Source organism: Hipposideros armiger, unplaced genomic scaffold, assembly GCF_001890085.2.
Source record: "Hipposideros armiger isolate ML-2016 unplaced genomic scaffold, ASM189008v1 scaffold_946, whole genome shotgun sequence".
Classification (NCBI taxonomy): domain Eukaryota; kingdom Metazoa; phylum Chordata; class Mammalia; order Chiroptera; family Hipposideridae; genus Hipposideros; species Hipposideros armiger.
Genome location: NW_017732296.1, coordinates 2,274 through 27,117, shown reverse-complemented (window position 1 = coordinate 27,117; position 24,844 = coordinate 2,274).

Here is a 24,844-nt window from a genome sequence, read left to right as displayed (position 1 = left end):
TATAATGACACCTGTTATTTTATCAAAGTTTAGTGACTTGTCACTAGGGACTGTTTTCTTCAGGGTGAAAAAATAAATGGACAACAGTAAGATAATATTCATATCCAGTTCTACATTAGGTATTCCAATACTGGTTTTAGATATCTGGTTTCATAATGGAAGGTTGTATTTTGTTGAATACATTTTACTTTATTTTTAGATGTATGAGCTTCTTGAGGTTCATTTTAAAATTAATAGGTACACTGTGGGCAAAGGCACACAGCTTCCTTTTAGTAAAACTGTTATTTCTTTCAAGTAGGCTGATAGAGGGTCATCATTGGATGGAGTGGTGAGCATGAATGGCTTCAAATTACTGGTCAAAATGCTCAAAATTAAATAAAAATTAAAAGTCCCACTTATCAGGTAAGAATATGGTAGAAAATACCAGATAAGAAGTCCTGAGATCTTCATTCTGGCTTTGGCTCTGGTACTACCTACAAGGAAATTTCACCTCTGCTGTTAATAGATGTTGGGATAATCATCCTATGGGCCTTTGGGTTTTCATCTGCAAATAGAAGAGCTTTGAATATATGATCTCTAAGGGCTTTCACACCTGTGAAGACAGAGCCTATAACATGTGGCCTTGGAGCCAGAGAGTGAAGACTCCTTGGAGGACTTAGGAAAAGGCACATATGAGAAAAAGAACCCAGGTATAAAACTTTGAGGATTAATATTCACATAGGAAGAAAATTAATACTTTATATTTGCATTTATTATATTTGCTTTTAAAAAGTGTTACTACATTTATCAAATCCTTGGGGAAAATCGTGGGAGGTTGATATTACCATTTTCAATTCTCAAATAAGGAAACCAGGTTTTGTAAAGCTTAAGTGAATTGCTAAAGGTACAGAATGATGAAGGCTTGAGTATAAAAACAAATCAGACTCTCAGACTCTAAAACTAGGCCTCCTTAAATGGTCCAAATGCAAAGGCAGTGTGCCTAATAAGAATTTCAACTGACAGCATGTTCAGTTTTGTTTTTTCTTGCTATATCATGTTCTGTTTTCTCCATGTTTTAGGTGGCAAAATGTAAAAGATCATTAGGATTCTGTAGCAACATTTTCTTACTTTAACTGTGCTAATTTTATTTTTCACCCTGTTAAGACATGCATACATAAAAGAGAAATGAAATCATGAAATTATTTATTTAAGGTATAGTTTGGTTAAACCAATACACACATTAGCAGTTATTAAAACCATACTCTGTGCCCTAAATGCTCTTTTAACACATTGTCAGATGATGTAAATAAAATGTCAGGTAATTGCTTTATTTATTCAATGTTTACACAGTTAGAACTAACAAAAACATTATGTACAAAATATAATAATACAAAATACGTGGGGTGCAAAAAATCAGTTTTTACAGGGAAAATATATTAGTTTATAAGTCTTATATTAGAAAAGAAGAAAGCCTTAAAATTAAGTGAGCTCAATACCCATTCTAAGAAATTAGAAAAGGAACAAAAGAATAAACCCAAAGAAAGAAGGAGAAAAAAGATAATAGAAATAAGTGCAGAAATTAAACAGAAAGTAAGATTTCATATAAATATTCAAAAAGCTAAAAGTTGTTTGAGAAAACAAAGGTTCAATAGATTTATAAAAATAAAGGGGGGGAGAGAAAGTGCAAACAAACACCATTAGGCATAAAAAAGAGGAAATAAATACTGTTTCACAGATATTTAAAAAGAAATAAAATATTATGAACAACTTTAGGCTAATAAGTTTGTAAACTGATAAAAATATATGAATTTGTAGGAAACTTATAAAAATGACATAAGAGTAAATAAAAATTCCATACAAATTGAACCTGTAGTTTAAAATCTCACAAAAGAAATAGCATGCCAGATGATTTACTTGTGAATTCTACTAAACATTTCTTACACAAACTCTTCCAGAGTAGAAAGTGATGGAACACTTTTCAACTTATTTTATGAGACTTAGGCAACCTTAATATAAAACATAGCTAAGGACAAAACAAATTAGGAAAATTATAGGTCAGGATTACTATAATTCACTACATTAACAAAGTAAAGGAGATAAACCATATAATTATACCCATAATAGCAAAAAAGATGCTCAGCAAAATTCAATAATCATTGATGATAAAACTTTTGGCCAAGTAGGAATAGAAAAGAATGTCTTTAATTTGATAAAGAAGACCTATACAACTCTAAAGCAAACATCACGAATTATAGTAAAAATTTGAAATTATTTCTTTTAAAATCATGAGCAAGACAAGGGTGACAACTATCACAATTTTTTTCCCCACATTTTAGTGGAAGTTCCAACCATCAAGGTAAATGAATCAATCAATCAATCAAGAATTGCAAAGAAAGGAACAAACCTCTCAGATACAAAATGCAATTTACACTACTATTTACAAAAGTAGATAATTGTATAAAGTACATAAACACATAGGAATCATCAAACAAAAGGTATACAAAGCATGCATAACTAGAAAGTCTTTTGAAGTTCATTAAAGAACTCAGCTACTGGAAAAATGCAACCTGTTCTTGGATAAGAAGAATCGTATCATAAAGTTGTCCATTCTCTTCAAATGGATGTTATAGTAAATAGAACTACAATGATAATTGCAAAAAGTTTCTTCATGGAATTTGACAAGCTGATTTGAAATTTATATGAAAGAATAAAAGGATAATGGATAACCAATATGCTCCTACGGAAGGAAAATAAGAAGAAGGTACTTGTCCTATTAGTTATTAAGACTTACTGTAAAACTACGGTATACTAATTAAGTTACTAACAATGAGATGGTGCACACTAATTAACAAGTAGAACAAAACAACAGAATGGAGAACTTAGAAACAAATGCACAGATATACGGAAACTTGATTTATGACAGAGATGGTTTTTGAGATCAGTGAGGAAAATATAAACTATTCAATAAATGCTAAACTCAAATTTTAAAAACTGAAATTATACCCTCTCCTGACACTGTGCTCAAAGACTAAACTAAGGGGGATTAAAGGAACAATCAAAATTATACAATCCCAAGAAGAGAATAGAGGAAGTATCTATACACAAAACTTAAAATACACAAATCCTAAAGAAAAAAAGTTTGAAGAATTCAATAACTTTAAAATTAAATACTTTTTTTGTCAACTGAGCCCACCACAAGAGTGAAAATAACTATGGAGTGAGAAAAGATAATTACCTTACCCTGCCTTAGATACAATGTATAAAAGTAAATAAACTCTACATAGTTAAAATTTTTGCCTATCACTATTCCTACTTTGAGTTCCAATCACTTAATAAGAAAAAGAGAAACCACTCAATAGAAAAATGGGCAAAAATCCCAAATAGGAATTTCAAAGAAAAGCAAACATATATGGACTATAATAAACACGTGAAAAAATGCTCAGCTTCTTCAGCAATCAGAGAAATGCAAATAGATCACAATGAAATTTCATTTCACATACAGATTGAAAAAATATTTTTTTGGACAACAGCCCGTCTTACAGAGGATGTTGAGCAATGGAAACGCTCATCTGCATTTGGTGGGGGTTTAAATGTGTACCACTAGTTTGGAAAACTGTTTGAAATTATCTAGAAATTTGAACATTCAGTTTATGACCCAAAAATCCACGTCTAGCTTTATACTCAGAGACTCTTGCCTATGGGTACCAGGAGACGAGTACCCCAAAATTTATATCTGTGCTCTTTACAGTAAACCCAAACTAGAAAAGATTCCAGTGTCTATCAACTACAGATTATGGTCTATTTCTAAGGCTGGGTGGTAGGTCCGTAGGTATTTATTTCATTGTTATCATTTATAGTACAGATGTATTTTAGACACTTTTGTATATGTATGATTCATCCCACAGTTAAAATAGACAAATCCATGCTTACCACAGCTTTCATGTCCAGGGGCCCTTCAACACATCTTAGTCTTTGCCACTGGATCATTTTGGTGGGAAATGTAAAAAAAAAAGGCCTTGTCTTAAAGTTAATCAATGTAAATGATGAGTTTGAAGGGTTAGATGGATAAGATGATAGGTAGTGAGAGAGGGCTGTGGCTATCCAGGATGGGTATGGAAAGTAAGAGGACAGGAATTTAGTAACATGTTTTGCATAGTTAATAATTTTGCCTAACATAGTCCTTGCCTGCAGGGTTGCTACAGGTTGGAAATCCCACATCAGTCACCACTTCCCTGGTGACATTAGCTGTTCACGTAAATTCTGAATAATGGAAGGCTGAATTTTTATCACAAAATAGAAGGAAATGGAAAACAAAGAGACAGCCTGAGAAGCAAAACGAGCGCAAGTGCTGGGTTTTCTCCCTAAACTTCTTCCCTTACACATGTGTTGATATTCTCCTCGGTTAAGTATTTCGAAAGCACATCATATTTTAGGGGGATTTTTTCCTTAAAATAATTACAGTTCCCGTACTAGGAAGAATGACAGTGCTTTTCTTTTTTTATCATCTGAAAGCACCATCTGACATTAAAAAAGCAGAGATCTTGTTTAGGGACGCACATACATGTGTGTAAAACTATAAAGTGAAGCTGGCAATAATTAACAAAAAAGTCAAGACAGCAATTACCTCTGGTAAAGAGAGGGGGGACACATGACACTGAGATTTAGTAGGTGAGGACGGTGACAATATTCTATTTCTTAATCTAGTTGGTGGGTACACAGTCATCCTTTTACTGTTATTCTTTAGACTATACATAAATGTTTTATAGCCTCTTTTTCACACATTATATATTTCTCAATACAGTTTTATTTTACTTGAAGTTCTAGCTAGATGCCAAAAAAGAAAAGCAGAGATAAACACAAGGACCCCAAAGAGCAGGCACCAGAATTAAACAGGCCAGTGTGAGAGAGATTTTTCAAATATACCTGTACTCTTTTCAGATTTCTGACTTTTAAACGCACACCTTCAGAGGAGACATTTTAAATGTTTTCACCTGATGCAGACAAATAACAAGCATTTGCTGGGAAGCTGTTGGTTGAGTGACAAGGGAAAGGAATACCAGTAGAAGGGAAGCCACTGAGTTTGCAACCCAGTTGGCCTACCAGAAGCAACTTGAGAAAGATTCCATAAGCAGCATGTCCACAAATGTAAAACAACATGGAGTCAACAAAAGAGCTCCCTGCAAAAAGGGTGACTGTATACCAGTTGGCCTGCCACAGCCCTAGCTATGTCTTCTGTCCTTGATTAATTATTAACAGCACCCCCTTTCATTCTCAAACTTGTCGCAGTTTGACAATAAGTTATGTGGCCATTCTGTACATAAAGGAAAAGATGTAGCAGTGCTGTGGGAAGCGAAGGGCTCATCCAGGAAGGCTTCATAAAAAGGGAGACGCTGGAGCTAGGTGCTATGGATCTAATTGGCAATAAAAGGGAATGGAGGAAACTTTTAAAGAAGAAATCATCAGAGAGAGAGGGAGAGAGAGAGAGAGGAGGAGGAGGAGGTGGAGGAGGAGAATTATTTATATATTTGTTAGATTTATATAAAAAAGAAATACATTAGGAGTAGCTATTATTTCTTTGACTAAGTTTTGTTCTGCTTTGAGTTTCTAAAGAGCGTGCCTGGGCTGTCTTTCATTTTAACTCTCTTTTCATCAGAGATAAGTAAAAGACATGGGAATTGGAGTTAGAGTTGACTTAGAAATTAGAATGGGGCTCATTTTAAGCCCCCTCATCTTGTCTGGAGGAAAGGATGGAAGCTTCCTACCCTTTCTCATCATACAGTTTGTGACCTGTAATTCTTTCTATTTCCCAATGTTCATTCTTGTGGTTTTGTTAGTTCATGGAAATGCTATAATCTATAAGCTTTTCTTATTTGAACCTTTCAACTGAATTAATCAACGTTCTCCAATTTCATTAACAAACAAAAGAAACTATTTTTAGGTGTGATAACCACATAAGGCTAAATCCAGACCATCCCAAGCATGTTGCAAATCTGCGAAGTGGTCCTGCGAGGTTTGCTCCTTCACGTGGTCTAAGCTCCTACGTCATTGCTTTGCAAACTTGTCATGAGAGGACCAGGTTACAAAGTTTTTGTTCTTTTTTTTCTTTCAAAAATTTCAGTTTACATATAACCATATGGTGAATAACAGTTTATAGGAAAAGGGGGTGGGACAAGAGATAACACACTGTAAGGAGTGAGCAGAAGGGATAAAAGGTAACACGGAAGCCGGTAAACTGCTAGTTATTATGGCAGCCTTTCCATTTTTCTTCCTGCATCTTTTCTTTAAGTGGCTGAATTGGGGGGTAAGGTCTGATTGGGATCCCTGATGCCTTATTTTTGTCGATTTGTACATGAGGAATGAGACAAGAAAGGAAACTCTGGGGTAAAGATTTCAGTATCCCTCGGGCAAACTCAGCCTCCCAGTATATCTTGGCCTCCAGAGATAAAAAACAAACAAACAAACAAACAAAAAACATGAATGGTAGAATCACTAGGAGATAAGCAATGTAATTTGATTCAAGAGAATGCTTAGAAAGAAAGGCCCAGGTTCCTAGCTTTGGAATCAGACACTCTAGTAGAAAAACCAAAACGCCATTTACTAATTTATTCATGGTAGTCAAAATGAGTTAGAGCAATTAAACCCTGCTTTAGCTACAAAGGGAAAATTTCATTTACTGGTTCCAGGTATGCTAAGCTCTGGGTATCAATTTCCTGGGTATATGAGGATCAATCAAAATTATTCTAAAATGCTACATCATATCCAAGAAAGATCCTTCGCAGCAAAAAGACTCACACCACACAAGTTTAAAGGAATTAATGCCAACTCTAATAGCTCAGTAAACATTAGCAGTGATGTCTTCATTATTCTTGGTTTTAAGGCTGCTTTTTTTTCTACATAGGTAATTCAGTTCTCCCTTTTAGTCTCTGCTTAGAAAGAGGTAAGTGCCATGAAGTCATATGTTAGATTGTTTCTACACATTTCATGGCAAAATGAATATTTACTTAGTATTGAAACTTATGAATATAAGAGAGATTGGCAGGGTAACCTACAAGAATTTCTCCCTGTTAACACAGACCTTGCTACATGTCACAGTAATTAAGACTTGCCAAGTGAGAACATTTCAGTAAGGTAAAAGGTACTGACAAAGTTTAGCTTGGAGCAGGGAAAAGAGGAATATGATTTGTGTTTTAGAGCATGTACAATCTTTATTAAGGCAGTGTGCAAAATGTCTGTTTTTTTTTTTTTCCCATCCCTTTTCCAAATAATGGACAAGGTCGGCTCTTTCCCACAATAGAGAAAGTGGTGATGGCGACTTCCCTCTCGAGAAAGTAGCTGAGCCTATCAACAGAGATGCCAAAGGGAAGCCACCCAGAGAGAAAGCTTCCAAGTAGCAGTACGGGATTTTGTCTTTAATATTCAAGCTCATTTGCTTATCTAGAAAACTTTCAGTGTCTCCCCTTTTTAAAACAAATGCACTTGGGAGGAATCTTCATTTTAAGTGTTGTGGACATTGGGATTAATTTTGAAGTGGCGTGCTGGTGGAGGTTAGTATATAGTCAGCTGAGAACAAAACTGACTTTCTCAGAAGGGAAGACAATGACTGATGGGTGTGGAAAATGGAGGTTGAACAGAGATGGAAAAGACATCAACAGAGAGAATGATAGAAGAGGAGAGGGGAGATGAGAAGAAGGTGAAGATTAATCCCACTCATTTAAAACTTTGAACTGGCTCAGGTCATTCTAGGAATTAGCTCACGTAATATCATGTAATATCTGTTTATCTGGCACTGTATTAAACACCTGGTAAATTCCCAGCACTCAACTCAAGTCTAGGGATTCAAAATTGAACAAGACATATGGAGGACACAGATTACATCCCACAGGAAATTACATCTACACTGAGCTCTGAGAAATAAATAATAATTCACAAGAGAGGCAGTGGCATGTAGCAGGACCTAGCCATTAGTGACTTCTAATTCAAATGGACACTCAAGCATTCCCTGCAGTGTTCTCACTCTCCTCCAGGTAACTCTCTACACTCAGTCTCCTGGTGCCTTCAATATTGCCCCATATCTACTTACTGTGAGGAGATGACCTAGCCTTCTGTTTCTCAGAAGAAAGAGGGGTTACCATTCAAGAAATTTTTCAATTTCTCTCTATCATCACCCATGTATATCCCCACCTCCTCACCTTGTCTCATAGGAAAAATGTATTCATTCCTCTTCCTTGATACAACCAAAATTTCTTTAAATCACTGAGACCTGGACCTTTCATATCTTGAACCTATTACAACATTATCTCTATTCTCTCTTGTCTTCATCCTCTTCCTTAGCCCTAGTTCAGCATGCAAAAAGCTCACACACACACACACACACACACACACACGCATGCATGTGCGCGCACACACACACATCTTTTATTAAAACAATTCCAGTCTCTTTTCCCCCTACTTGTACTTAATTGTTCTATTAATCTCCTCATTGACAAATCTATGAACTCTTCTCAGTTCTCATCCTAATTGATCTTTCTGCACTATTAGATGTTGCTGACCATTTCTTTCTTCTTGCAATGCTCTCCTTTCTGAAATATTATCTTTTTCGTTCTCTTACCCATAAAATTATTTCTTCTAGATTATCTTATCATTCTTTACCCTTTAAATGTTTGTAGTCCACAGAGTTCAGGTCCTGACCTGCTTCTCATTCCATTAGTTTCCCCAAATAATTTTATTCACTTTTAGGGTTTACTCTCTCTGACTTCCCACTCCCAACCAAAAGCAATTTCTGTTCCATCTTTCTTCCCTATATTTATCAATTCTAAGCTCTTATTTACATCCAACCTAATATCATCACTCAGTGTCGGCTATCCTTATCTCTCACCTGGTTGAGAATTAAAGCCCCCTATTGCATCTCTCTGCCTCTTTTCTGGCAACTCTCCAATTCATCTTCCACACTTTGCCAGAGTGATAAATCTTTCTAAGTCATTAATCCTATCATTTTGCTCCCCAACTTAAAACACTTGAGTGGCTCCTCATTGTCTTCAGAATAAAGTCCAGATCCATATGAAAATTCTAGTTGTGACAGAGAAAATAGTTGAAGATCTGTCTCAATGTACTTTTCTAATGTATTTCCCCCTTCTTTACCCTTAAGCCAGCGGTTCTCAACCTTCCTAATGCCGCGACCCCTTAATACAGTTCCTCATGTTGTGGTGACCCTCAACCATAAAATTATTTTCATTGCTACTCTATAACTGTAATTTTGCTACTGTTATAAATCGTAATGTAAATATCTTTTTGTTTTCCGATGGTCTTAGGCGACCCCTGTGAAAGGGTCGTTTGACCCCCAAAGGGGTCGCGACCCACAGGTTGAAAACCGCTGCTCTAAGCACACCCTTAGGAAAATTTATCATCATCCTGCAACCATGCTATGATTTTCACACCTTGAGTCTTTGCTTCTGCTTAGATTTGAGCCTGGAATATCCTTCCTGGATTTCTCCACCTGGAAAAATTATACTTATTCTTCAAAATCCAAAAAAATAATTACGTCCTCTCTGAAGCATTTCTTGATAGTCCTTCTTGCTCCATCCACCCTGCAAAAACACAGCTCCCGGGCAAATTTAGTTACTCTTCCTTCTTTGCTCCTACAATAGTCAATTCATTTCACTATTTATAGCCCTTATCAGATTGTTTCATGGTCCTATGGTAGCTGTGTTCCTCCTGGGAAATTAAGGGCCTACCCCAGCATGGCATGGACAGTTAATGTCACCACTGCAACAACAATGATCTAGAACATTGAAGTTAGTGAGCAATCTCCCACACCACGTTGTGTAGTGTCATTCTGCTGGAAGGAAAAGAACTAGATCTGAGAACCTCTGAAAGTTTCTGTGCTACCATGATTCTGTGAGTAACTCTTTTCCCCACTGCTTCACCACAGAATCCACACAGTTGATGCCTTTGTTTTCCAAAGTCCACCCTGAGAACAGCGTCAGGAAAGATGGCACCTCTCTTACCACATCACAAGCACCATTATTGAAGGTGACATCTTGATAGTGTTTAGACTTGCCATCATTCCCAAATGCCTGGATAAACAAAACAACATTTTTAGGGCTGCCCCATACAATGAATTATTTTGAAATCATGGTTATCCTAGTAGCTGGTTTATCTGAGAGGTGATTTCCTGGGGCTCAGAGAGTGGTAGAAATGACTATTGTGCTTAACGGACATGTTAGTTTAAAAGATCTCCCTAAAGGTAAATCCACATATGAAGGTGTTTCTGAGGTCTAAAGAATTTTTCTTTACTAAAATGGAAATTGAAATGGAGATGTAGTTAATAAAACCGGTGAGAGTATATATTTTAGTCTAATTGCAGGTATTGGAAAACCTAATTGAGCAGTTATTATGCACCAGTTACGTAAAATATAAAAAAGATACATTCCTGTGCAAAGAGTATTGTTTGTGAAGAGTTCAAGCTCCCTGGATAAATTCTTGCATAAAATTATTTTAAGCAATAGTTTTATAATATAGAATGAAAATTGTGGGCCTCGTGTAAAAAAATATGTAACCCACACAAAACGATAGCAATTCAGTTTTGATATTTTGCCCTATTCTTTTGGGGAGGTGGTGGACTGAAGGATGTAAAACAAAATTGGTCTGAAAGTTGGAAGGAGCTTAAGTCTCTTATTACAGTTCATCTCTAACTGCTTGTATGACTTAGGGGAAGACAGCCATCTAGTGCCTCATAGTCTCCAATAAAGTATGAACAAAAACATCTGCTTCACAAAAGGATATGGATAAGCATGATAAGTGAAATGGCAGTTGCCTTGGTTCTTAGGAGAAGCTGCACACTACAAGACCAAGGTATTGGTGTCGCTGTTGTTTATTCATTCATTCAACAAATAGTCATTAAGCACCTACTATGGGTGAGGCACTATTCTAAGTGTGGGGATGAGTAGAGTACAAGAGACAAAATTCCCTTCCTTTTAAGAGCTAACATTTAATGGGGGAAGAAAAAAGCAATCAACAGACAAAAGAAAGAAGTAAATTATATAGTAGAAGATGAGAAGATAGTAGGTGGTATGGAAAACTATAAAACAAGGATAGAAGTCTGAGGTTGGAGGTGGATTTCAATTTTGAATATGATGTTCAGGGAAGACCTCAATGAGAGAGTGACATTTGAAAAGCACTCGAGGAGATAAATGAGATGAGGTGTGAACATTAGGCTATCTGGAGGAAGATGGCCCTGAGTGGAGGACACACATATGTGAAGGACTTGAGCTGGTAGCACAACTATGTATTCAAGGAACAGTGAAAAAGCCAGAGTTACTGGCTGGTGGAAGGAAAAGGAGAAAAATGAGCAGAATGCCAGATGCACAGGACTTTACAGCCCATCGAAAGGATTTGCTTCTCAGAGGGTGATGGGGAGCCAGTGAAGGGCTGCAAGCAGAGGAGGGATGTGGTCTGACTTGTATCTTAAAGGTATCCCTCTGACTGTTTTGAGAATAAATAGGTGAGAAGGCGCCCCGGTAGAAGCAGTTTGGAGGCTGATGTAGTAATATAATCAGTAGCTGGAACCAGGTGGGTAGCAATGGAGTCAGTGAGAGGTGGTCAGACTTGAGTATATTTATAGGCGGGGACCACAGAATTTCCTATGGGAATGAACTTGGGGGGTAAGAGAAAGAAAGGAGCCATGGTCAACAGTAGCATTGTCCCGGCAAAGGGAAGAATGTACTGGTCGTTATAACTCCACTGGTGGGACACTAGTTCACTTTGGGGAAACTTAAGGCAAATAATTTAACATGCTCTAATCCTCTACATTTGTATATATTTTTCCAAATGGTAAAATGGGCATACTCAATTGAGAATTTTTAAAGGCTTTGCTTGAAAAATGATATACAACATTTTTTTTCTTGCATCTGTACATTAAAAGCCTCACTTGATTCTAATAAAATATTTATGATACAGGAAATTTTTTACAAAAATGATCCATGAGAAAGGGACAAGAGGATATTATTACTCAGGTTTTACAAAAGGGGAAACTGAGGCCCTGAGCAATTGTCATGCAGCTAAGACCCATTTCTTCTGATTTCTTCTCCAGGGAAGTTTTTGCCATCAACACTGCATCTGTGACCACATTAGGCCCCAAGCATTCATAATAACAGTAATGATTTTTGTATGGAAAAACCCTTGGCTTTTAACAATTAAGGAACCCCTCATCTAGAGATGATAGATTGTTATCATAACACACAGTATATTACCAGGTTATTTTTCTTTAAATCTTTCAAGCTAGATTCAGTCTTCAATCTGCTACTTTTGTTGTTCCCTATGTATTACCACTAAAATGTGAAGGTGGACTTGAAATGCAAATGTTGTTTTAACATCTTTCCAGCAAATACTACTTCTTGAACGAATGCTAAAATGTTAGTTAAATAGAGTGGAGTTCAGTTTTTTCTCATTTTTGACTTTCTCTACTTGCTATTCTAGAATGTTCTAAAAGGCAGCAAGTTTTGCTAGAAGAGAAAGTTTATAACAATTTGTATTTCCTGTACTGTGGGGCAAAGAAAACCTTAAATGTCGGTTTTATAGTCTTCTCTACTCTCCAGGGAATTTAGGTATGCAGCGCTTTGGCGGACATAGGAAAGGAACAGCTCAGAGGTGGGGACTGCTGCTTAAAATGTTCCTTTGTTTAATTTTTTTCCTGTTATTGTATATGAAACTTTGATACCATCCTGACTTTCCATTCCAAAGCCACATGCCAGCACAGGTGCCAACTGTGGCGACCACTTGGATGAGGGGTATATGTGCATGATTACTGAGATTTATGAGACTCAGAATGAAAGGAGAGGGGTTTTTCATGAAGAAGGTTTCATTATGAGATTAATGAAACCTTGTTAGGGTAAGCATTAATCCTTTGTCACCTTTGGGTGAAAGGTATGGTATCCTGTAGGGAAATTCAACAAAGGAGATTTCCATGTTTGATACCAACAAGCATAAAGCAGGGTACGAGTAATCCAAGAATTGACTGAAAATTCAGAGGCTATGAATTCTAAATTCAGTAGCCTGTGTTCACTGGCTTTGTACGCTGGGGGAGGTTTTGTTAAATTCCCTCTTCCTCCATTTCTTCATCAATTGAGTCACGCATGTCATGGGGACAGGTGTTATGTAAATACATAGATATCATTGTTTCTTGAAACATAAATTTTTCATTTATTGAACAGGGCCCTCTTTTGTGTAGAGCAGGGTATGAATCAGAGCTCCTGGGTCTCACTGCAAATAGTTGAAGATATTGTGAACAGGTTCTGGAAAAGGCACTTTCTTTGGCTTTAGATACATTATCCAACTGCTGTGCAAAGCCAGTGGTATCTCTATAATGGCAGAGTTGGGAAGATCTGTTTGTTTACTCTTTGATCAATCACTCTGAAGTGATGGACTTACGGACCTACTGGGCTGGCCACTTCAAGTATGGTGAACAGCAAACCCCACCATTAACTTGCTAGATGTATTTTCCATACTCTGCCCTATACCACCACCTCTCTTCCCTACCTCACCGCCCCCCAACACACACACACACACAATACCTCCTCACACTGGTCATTTGCCTGACCTATACACTATGATCTGAGGGATGCCAAAATGCTTCCTGATGCCACATGTATGCACCCCTAAAACTTTCCTCCTGTTATGACATTGAAACCTGTTATTAAAATGGAAAGAATGAGAGTCGAACATACTCCACTGTTGCTAGTAGTATCAGGTTTATGATACAAGTGTGGGCACTAAGTTTGAATTTCAGCTCTGTCACTCAGTAGCTTTGTGACATCTCTCAGCCTCCACTGCGTCTTCTGTAAAATGGAGACAGTAACAGTATGAGATTCAAAGGGTTGCTGTGTGAAGTAAAGGTGCTAATGATGCAGTGCTAAATATTACCTGATATATAATAAACACAGCTTCTGTGACTATTATTGGCTAGCCAATCTCCAGCTAGAGCCACAAGAAACAGTACAGAGGAAGGTAAACCATGACGGTGAAGAGGCAAAGAAAACCACATATTTGCACTGACCATTTATGAGTGTTTAAGTTAATTTTTATTCTGCTCCTGCTGATGATAAATTTTAAGGGCTTACAAGAGCTGACTCCTCCTTAGACCATTCCAATCCTTGTTGCTAATGACTGGAGTGACCTCTAGTGGTACTGAATTTTTCATGCTGGAAAAATAGAAAGGAAGACATCCAAATAAAAGGTCACTACTGGCATTCTTTTTCACTATTTTGCAACCCAAAATTCAGAAGTTGATTAAATGGAAACTAATGTAGTGTTTAACTGAACCGACTGATTTCATAAGGAAAACTTTACCTCCATAGACGAGTTTCAGTAATCTGTTTTGAATATCACCACATCCTCATTTCCATTTGGGTTTCTGTCCATTACTGCTGAGCCATGGGAGTCATTCATTCACATTCAGTTAAAGTGCGTTGGATGCTTCCCATGGTCCAGACACTGTGATAGACAGAAAGGGACAAATACATAAAAATGTCCAGCCTCGTGCCCTCAAGAAGCTCTTTATTTAGTAGGGACACTGGGGGAGAGTTTGAGGAGAGAGGAAAGTACTAAAAATAGTATCTACTCCTGAAAACATACCAAAATGATATCAGTACAAAGAATTACCACCATTTGATGCTTTCTGGCTTTGCAGACACATTTCTTTTTCTGATAGAAGAAGGAACAGACCTTATTTGAATAAAGCATGCGTATCCACTGAAAAACAAGAGAATTCTCTCCCATGATCTTGGAAATATTGGCTGAGAGGAGAGCCAGGTAGGCAAAAAGGAAAAAAAAAAGTACTTTGCTATGGTTTTTGAAAAAAATCTGTGTTAAATGAAGGAAAATTCAAACTTCAAAAACCATTTTAGGAAATCATTTAAAATTTGTTTTGTTTATTCAGCAACCATATCTCACTTATTTTCTAGGTAATTCTACTTTCAAATAAACTTACTCCTTTCTATAAAAGCAATGCATTAAATAGGCAAATGAAAATGATAACTTTTATGCCTTTATAGAACTTTATATGTAACTAATTTCACAAGTCAGAGAAATATTTTGTCAGATCTTATTTTATCTTGTAGAATATTGGCAATGTATGTCTAGTCTGTGTCTAAAGAAGTAAAATTCCCAAAGACAATGTTAGTGCTCTGATATAATGCCCATACTTTGATTATTTTTATTTGATGGCTATATGAAGCTAAAGAATATTTTTAGCTACCCATGCAAAATTTGACTGTCTCTTATTTCTCTACTTACTCTTCATGAAGACTTTAGTGATATCTACTTGACAAGCTAATGGCTTTACCACAAAGAGCTATTCAGACTTGGCAGAAATTTAGACATTCCTCAAGCCTAATTCAATCTAAAGGCCAAAAAAATGAATTCACAAAACTTCAAATTCTCCCTTATATGAAATTTATTTGGTAGTATGTAGAGCAGTGAATCCAGCTGTAATGTCACTGGAACATTCCTGAAACACTGGGTTCAATTATTAGCAAACCTGTTCCATTTCTTTTTAGGGTTTCTGCTTAATGTCATTTATGTTCATTTTTATGTCCTGGGTATACAAAAATAGCCAACTAGAAGCATATAAAAAGTTTTGTTTTTTAAATGTATTTGTAGATTTATTCTTACTTATTTTTTCTTTATTTTTTATTTCTTATTATATTTCTTTTATTTATTCCTTACTACTTATGATTTATCTTGGTTTTTCTTAGCTGATCATCAGTTTAAAATAAGCTTTAAGATATTTCACTTCTTAAAGATGTTGACTTCTCCAAGGTGGGGCTAGGTCTGATTAAAGCTAGAATAGAATGGAACAAAGAGTTCATAAAGAAATATTACAGGAAAGATTTATAATGAAAAAAAGACAAGTTGAAAATTATGATGTTATCTGCATCTGTAGAGTCTGCAGTTTCTCATTGTCAAATTTTATTGATTCAACTTTTAATTTATTTTACATTTCAAACTATATTGATAATCTAAGTCTTTTATAGGTTATTAATATTCTTGGCCAACATTGGTGATTTGTACACAGCTCTAAACAGCTTATATACTTTTTAAGCATTTGTACTAATCATTGGGCTTATAGTAAATTTATTTTCTGTATTGCTTTAAATTATTTGAATTTAACTATACCACTTAAAACATCTATAAGCACATATCTAAAACAAATGAAGAGAGATTAGTTGGCACTCAGGTTAGTAGATAATCTATCATGATAAGTGAGGGAAACCATGATGCCTGTATATCTATTTTTTACTCCAGGGAAATAAAGCTGGATATGGTCTTCATTAGAAAAGTTTTAGGGCCTATATTGGGTATCTATGCAGCTTGAAAACAAGTCGTAGCTTCAAGAGGCTTCAAAAACTATTGGGAGATACAATAATTATAGTTATGCCTTTGAAACTTTACAACCAAGTGTGTTCTTTCATACCATTCAGTTTTATCCACATGTCATTTGCATCCTCTCCCTTTGCATATCAAGAACAAGTGTGAGCTTCTTTGTCCTTTGGCTAATTGTTTAACTCAGCAGTTTGCTGCCACCTCGTGTCCAGGATAGAGTGTCATCTATTAAATCAGATTTGGTGACTTGAAGGACAAACTTGTCACTACTCACCAGAGAGCACACAATACAAAAGCCAGCATATAGGGGTGGCATGATAATGGTTCCCACATTGATCCAATAATGCCGTCACATAAGATTCAACTCTCATCAATACATGTTTCAGGATAGGAATGTAGGAGTGGTGGAAACAGCTTCACTCTTGGATTAAATTAGAAAACCACCTTACACATGTTCAAGCCTCTGAGTTTCAAAGCTCATTAATTATGAGAATTCTTGTAGCTCCAGCCCTACCATAAGAGTTTAGTTAACACAGTCACAAAAGTTTTAGTAGAATTTCAGAGGAATTTACATTGAATTAGGTCTGCCATTTTCAGAGATACTTTTGGATACTAGGCCTTAGTAGAAGGAAAATTTCTCCTTATTCTGTCTACATTTTAGACTTCCTCCACATAAATGCTCCATTTATATCCAGCTACAATTAGGCTGTGTATTACTTCTGAAAGTCTAGTTGTAACTAGGATATGACAAACCGTGTTCGACGTCTACTTTTCTTTCTGAGCCTGTTCCCCGTATAGCTGTTCTTAAGAATGGATTTCATTTTGGGAAAAGAACACAGTGCTGTTACATAAAATCTGATTGATGGGAGTGAAGGTGGGCAGAAGTTATCAAAATTTGAAGATAAAGTGTTTGAAGGGGAAGGAATCTATTATTAAAAACATGAGAGGATAGAGTTGCCTGCTCTGACTGAATGGTGGGTTGGAAGCATCCGCCTCCATAGATCCCAAGAACTGAGCTCAGTGTCCCCAAGAACTTGCTCTGCTGTGCTGAACTCCGAAGGCATTAAGGCCACTGGTCAGAAGACGTCTTCATCAGCAACTGCTCTAGTCACAAGCAAAGACTTGTTTGGCCATCTCCCTTTATATCTCACTAGACTAAAATATTAAAGCTCACAAACGAATGACCTCAGCAACTCAGAGCCAAAAAATTAGGCAACGAGAAAGAGAGAGAAAAAATTCAGCCTCACTGTTATATTTACTCTAACATCTCTCTCCCTTCTCATCCCTTTCCTCCCTACTATCTCACAATCTTACCCATTCTCAGTGTCCCTCATGCACAGATACAAGTACTCACACATTTATCTCTCCTCTTTCTTTTCTGCAAGGAATATATGCCACAGAATCACTCTCCTGGGAGCAGAACAATCAGTGAACTATTTGATTGCCAATCGTTCTCATTAATTTCCTACATGGATATAGGCCTAAAATGCTGACTCAGGACACAGAGGGTCTGTGAGTGGAGCAAACATAAAATGTATCCTTTTATAATTCTGAACATTTTCACTTAAACAATCTTGTTTTTCAGGTTTAGCATCTAGCAAAGGTGAAACTCTTTCTCTGTTTTGATCATTACTTACTTGGCTACTGAAGGAAAACTGGATTTTGGATGAAGAATTTATTCTGACCATACTAGCTCTGTTGTGCTCCTCTGTGTCCAATGACACTTTTAATAAACATAGCTCACTAAACCTACGTTACTAATGAAAGCACCCCTTAACTGATAAACAATAATGCAAACTGAATGTATGCATTACATGTAAACCCAGAGGTACTGAAGCAAAAAACAAGATTCTTGATTTAATTATTAGGCAAAGAAAACCTCTTTTCGTGAGAAAGTCATCCTGAAATATACTTTTCCAGAGCAGAACTTGAGTTACCAACTGCTAATAGTCACAATAAGTCTGATGATAATAAAATGTCTCTTCTTTGTTTAAAAACATCCATTGACACCTAAAGAAGGCTGAGACTTTTTGCACACTGTTTTATCAGTATAACAGAAGATATCTATCAGTTGCGATGGTGATCTATGGATGTGCCCTTGGTAGAATGCTAAGAACAATCCTTTCTGTAAAAGGATGAAAAACAAAACCCTTGAACAGGGAAAGGTTGAACATTCCAAGAATATTAGCTAATTTCCTGCAATAGAGCATAATGAAAGGGCATGTGGACAGTGTGTGTTGTGCTTTATCTGTAAAAAAAAAAATTTAAAAAAAGAAGCACAAGCATCACCATATCTTCTGGTATTCATATATAAAATTCTCTGAGTTAACGGTAATTCTGAGCAACTTTGAAAAGATCATAAATATTGTATGCTATTTTAAACAACAAAAACTTTCTTTTTGTACCTCTAGCTATCTTGTGTTTTAATACAACAGACTCAAAATAGCACAACACATATTTCTAGGTTTTGTTCATTAAAATTCTTCATCTATAGACTGCTAGACTCAAGTTGTCAACATGAAAAAATAAACAATACTAGATGGCTTTCTTATTCTTTGTAACTATTTCTGTTTGTTTGTTTTTTTTAAAAAAATTATCTTCCTACAGGCTCAACCAAAGATAGCCTAAACAAAGAAAAATTCAGCCGTTTGCCCAATCCTTTCATTCCAAGCCTGCATAAATCAAACTAGAAGTGACCTAATTCCCTGTTTCACCAAAATGGATTTAATAACACAGCAAAACCTCCCCCTGGAGAAGAAAAATAGGATGGGCCAGAAAAACAAATTACAAACCTACAAGTCAAAGTTTACTAGAGAGAAACAACAGGAAATATCTATGAAGCTGTTTACAGTTTCTCAAGCTGACTAATGTAAAGATTACATACGTGACTTACCTTGACAATAGTTTAAACTCTGGAATTTCCTTCCACTGTGGGACATTTTATGGTGCCCTTGAACCAGGGAAGCAATGTGGTGCATAGTAGGGACAGACATGGGCTTTGCTGAGAGACAAACTGAAGTGTGAATCTCCAAACGGCTACTTCCCAGCTGGGTGGTTGGGAAATTTCTTAATGAATCTGAACTTCTTAATTGTAAAGTGGACATAAGACTATATATCTAATAGTGCGTAAGAAACTAGAGATTAACATACAAAAAATACCCAGAATACATCTTTAACCATTATTAGAGCATTATGGGAGTTGACTTACAGAAGGTAGAATGGGAGAAGATTTTGTTGAGGACACAAGTAGAAAAGTACTGAGAATTACAATAAATCAAATACCTCGATTGCAACAAGTTTATTTAAAATCCAACCAGAATAATGAGGCAGGGAAACCAGATGACAGAAACTTTGTGAATGTATACTCTGTCCTAAAGCATAACTGTTCTGCTGTGGTCTGTCACATCTCAGATACATTTCAGAAAAGCTTTCTAGAATAGGCACTGTAAAAAGTAGTGCTCATGCAAAAAGTGTCATTCTGCAATAATCATGATTAAAATCAACCTTGGGAACTCCCATGCAGCCTTAGCAAATACCAATTTTCACCACCCATTGGGAGTATGCCAAGTGGGCATATTCAGAATTTCATCTGTTATTTAATCTACATAAAATATTTTTACTTGGAGATTGTTTTGCTACTTTGTTGAATTAGGAGACTAATCATTCAGCAGAAATATGCAGTTAAGGGCTTTTATCTTGTTTTGACATTATTGTCATGGATGCTAAAGTGTTCTCATCTTCTAAGCAAAAGCTGAAATGAGATACCTCTCCATATGTTCTGGCGGAATTGGCGTGTCTGTAAGATTCATTGCTAAGGCCTGCATGCCTTGGCACCACAGCTGCACAGATCAGTGCTCCTGGGCTTGTTCTAAGGACATTGCCACACAGATTGGCAGCAATAGTTCTTGGAATTTTAAATCCACTGGACAGAGTTTGCTATTGGAAGTATATGTTGATTTACTTTTGCCAACATCTATTAAGTATCTTCTCACGCAAGTTACTGCATAAATGTAACTTAATTTTTCAGCTACCTTGCCCAGAACTCTAAAAATCTGAAAAAAAAAATTTTATTTTTATCTCAAAGAACATTTTTCACCGAGTAAAAAAGGCAAAATACAAAGTTTCAAAGCTTCAAAAAAGAGAAAATAATTCTGAAACCTACCCATATTCATTACGGTATAATTGAAATAAATCTTGGATAGGCAAAGATTTCTCAGGACAAAAAAAAGCACTATCATAAAAGAAAAAAATTTATAAATTGGATTTTATCAAAATTAAAGATGTCTTATTAATAAAAGTCTCCATTAAGAAAATGAAGAGACTGAAAGAAAAATGTTTGTAATACACATCTGACCAAGGACACATGTCCAGAATATAAAAAGAATGACTACAAATTACTAATTTAAAAAATGCAATAAATATTGGCAAAGGTTTGACTAGACACACTCCACAAGAAGATATACAAGTACCCAATAAGCACATGAAAAAGTTATCATCATTAGTCATCAGTAAAACACAATTTAAAACCCATTAAGTACCACTTTACACTCACTAGGATAGCTACAATTAAAAACTCTGACCACACCAGGTGTTGGCAAGGATGTGGTGTATCTGAAATGCTCATACACTGTTGGTGGGAGTGTAACATGGTAAACTACTTTGGAGAACGGCTTGATGTCTAGGTATGTATTTGCATAAGAGAAATGATAACGTATGTCCACCAAAAGACTGACTTGTACAAGACTATTCATAGCAGCTTTATTCATAATAATCAAAAAATGAAAACAGCCTGTGTCCCTTAACAGGAAAATGGATACACATATTGTGGCAGATTCATATCATAAAACAGTATTCGGGAATAAAAAGGAAAGAAATACTGATGCAAACAGCCTAGATGATTCTCAAAAGCATCACACCGAATGGCAGAAGCCAGGCACAAATGACACATGAAATGACTCCACTTAACTGAAATCCAAATTCAGGCAAAATTAATGTATGGTTACAGAAATCAGATAGTGGTTGAGAGGAAAATTTGACTGGAATGGAGCACAGAGAAGTGATCTGTGCAGACAGAAATGCTCTGTACCTTGTTTTGGAGGAAGGTAACAAGTGTGTATACAAATGTCAAAACTCAATGACTGAGAAGGTTCCACTTCCGGTAATAGCCAAGTCTCCCCACCTGCCATTCTACCCACAAGTAATAGCTATAAACTCTGGACAAAATGTAAAAAGCAACTACCTGAAGGCATTGGAGAGTGACTAAATTAGTCAGATACTGGAAGGTAGGTGACACTTGGTCAAAGCAAACAAAACTGGGTGAATTCCATATTTGTATGGTTTTTCACCTGAAAGCAAGCCATAATCTGCACCATTCAGAGCAGCTAAAACTCAGATATAAACATGCCGCATTCTTAGCTTAAAGAACAAGGTGGTGGAGTTTGGGTTGACAGCTGCAGCTGGGAAGTGAGGGGATAATCTTAGAAAAAAGAGAGACAGAGAGGGTGAGCCTCAGATACAGTGAATACACTTTATACACACCTTTCGTTAGCTCCTAAAGTACACATGCATTTGGCAAACAAACTTGTAGCAGTCTAACTAAACTGAAATTTTAGCTTCACCCTGAGTTCACAGATTGAGTCCAGTCAAGTTATCTGCTGAACACTAAAAAGTCAATATTTTTGCAGAAACATTACAGAATCCTAAGTGTCTACAACACATCACTTTTCCAGAATATAATCCAAACTTATTCAATAAAGAGAAAGGAAACTATTATCCACATTCAAGAGAAAAGGCAATCAATGGGGACTGGTGACCCCAAGATGGTTCAGATATAGGAATTAGCAAGCAAAGACTTTAACTATGCTAAAATATGTAAGAATGCTCATAATGAAAGAAAAGAGGAAATGCAGAAGAGAAATTGAGACCAGAAAAAAAAAGGAAATTCTAGAACTAAAAAATGTCTGAAATTAAAAAATTCAGTGGATGAGCTTAACAGCACCTTAGAAATTACAGAAGAGTTATTGACCTTTAAAACAAAGAAACAGAAATTATCCAATCTGAAGGAGAAAGAAAAATGGATTGAAAATAATAAATATGCATAAGTCCTCAGGAACTCATGGACAATATCAAGAGGTCTAACACAGAATGCTTGAGTCCAATAACAAGAGGAAAGAGAAAATGAGGCCCCCTAAAAATAATCTGAAAAAATAATGGCTGAAATTTTTCTATATTTGGTGAAAGACAAATTCTGTAGATTCAAGAATCTCATATACAACCTGAGTCTAAGTGATAGAATGGGGGAAGACGGGGCACTCACTGTACATGTATTTCAATTTTTCTGTTAATCTGTTATCATTAATTCTCCTGTCACTCAGTAAAAGCCCTTCACCTCATCTCATGGGTAAATATACAAGCTCAGAAAATTAAGTTCGTGAACTTGTTGCAATGATGTTGCTAATTTTTTTTTTATATCAGAGGGATTATTCATTATAAATTTGTACCAACTGTGCAAACAGTTAACAAAGTTTGCTATTTGGAAGTGCTGAAAAGGCTGCATGAAAAAGTTAGACCACCTGAACTTTTCGCCAACAATTCATGGCTCTTACATTATGACAATGCACCAGCTCACGGGGCACTCTCTGTGAGGGAGTTTTTAGCCAGTAAACAAATAGCTGTATTGGAACATGCTCACTCACCTGATCAGGCCCCCAGTGACTTCTTTCTTTATCCAAAAATAAAGGAAATATTGAAAGGAAGACATTTTGATGACATTCAGGACATCAAGGGTAATATGGCGATAGCTATGATGGCATTCCAAAAAAGAGTGCCAAAATTGCTTTGAAGGGTGGACTAGGTGCTGGCATTGGTGCATAGCTTCCCAAGGGGAGTACTTCGAAGGTGACCATAATGATATTCAGCAATGCGGTATATAGAACTTTTTCTAGGATGAGCTCACAAACTTGATTGTCTGACCTTGTATACATCTGACAAAAAAAGTTGGTTTTTGTTGTTGTTGTTGTTGTTGTTTTAAAGTAAAGAAAAGAAAGATGGGAAACAACACAGTGTCATACACAACTACTTCCTCCCCACTCTTGTGCTGGTGATCTCTGCATTATCAGCAAGAGTACGCATTAACAGGATACACCAGAGAGCCCAATCTTTTAGCACTGTATGTGGGCACATGATGGTAAAGAATACTGTTCAGAAGGTTGGTGTCCTATCTCTGTCATTAATTAGTTGTGCGACTGTAAGTAAGCCCCTCAATTTACTCAAAACTTAATTACTTTTCTACAGTATGAACAATTTAAGTAAAGAACTGTTCTCTCAAGCTCCTTTCTTGTCTAATATTTGTTGTCATTCCTGGGCTCTGTTGTGTATTTCTGAGAATTCCTCTGTGATGCAAGGTGAGCTACAATTGTTTGAGATAATCTCTCTGGCCAAAGTTCAAGGCCAAGTTTCAGTTAGCCCTATTTGAACCCAGCAGATTTGAACACTTCCAAATAAGCATCACAAACTCTGAACAATTGTTCTTTTTTTAAAAAAAGGGAACTGACATTAACAACCAGGTGGGTTTTAAAGGATATGAAAACCTCCAAAGAAAAGGTAATGTGCTGTGATGAAGTTCATACAGAACTGACATCATGTAGGGGGAAAGGGAAAAATCCACCCACAATAAAATGTTATGCCTGTCCCTGTTTTCAATTTCCTCCCACACATCTACTGCTTCTGTTGAAACTTGTTACTGCTAAAGTGCTTTTTCATCATAAAAAGAGCTATAGTTCTAAAAGAGACTGTTGGCACCCAAAGTCAGCTTTGGTGTGAGAGGCAGTTAAATTCTGTTTGGTAATTTCTTTCTTTTGGGCATTTAATGCTATTCTGTTGTCAATGTGCTCAGGAGAGGGGTGCTCTCTTTTAATCATAAATTACAGAAACCCATTACACTAATTTTTTAGTATTTCTTTTTGAAGACAAAAAGCTAGATTATATCAAGCAATAATGGTAGAAATAAATGCAAAGATCTAGCTACTGGTAAAAGAAAGATATATGTTCAATTGCTAATCAAACATCCAAGTATATAAGAGGCTCCTCTTCTAATTTAAGGTGGTTTCAACACAGAAAGTTGTTTTCAAAATAAATCTAAAATACAACCAAAATCTCTACTTAAAAACATAGCACCTAGGTTAGCCTAATTTTCTGAATAAGCGCAGATGAGGTGATGATCAGTTACTTAACCTCTTGAGAATTAACTACCAATGTGGCTCTGATCTACACTGTTCCCCCTTTCTTTGTAGCTCTCCATAGATATAAATAACACCAGAGCACTATCTATTTTAGGAAATGCTGAAATATGTTTATTTTATAATGAACAAACTGGGAATGCTTTTTTTGAAGTTTTTATCCGGTCAACCAGAATTGATGGCTGCCACTAATCTACTGACCATTTTTTGTTTGTTTGGTAAGAATTCTACCAATCTGTAATTTTAATTCA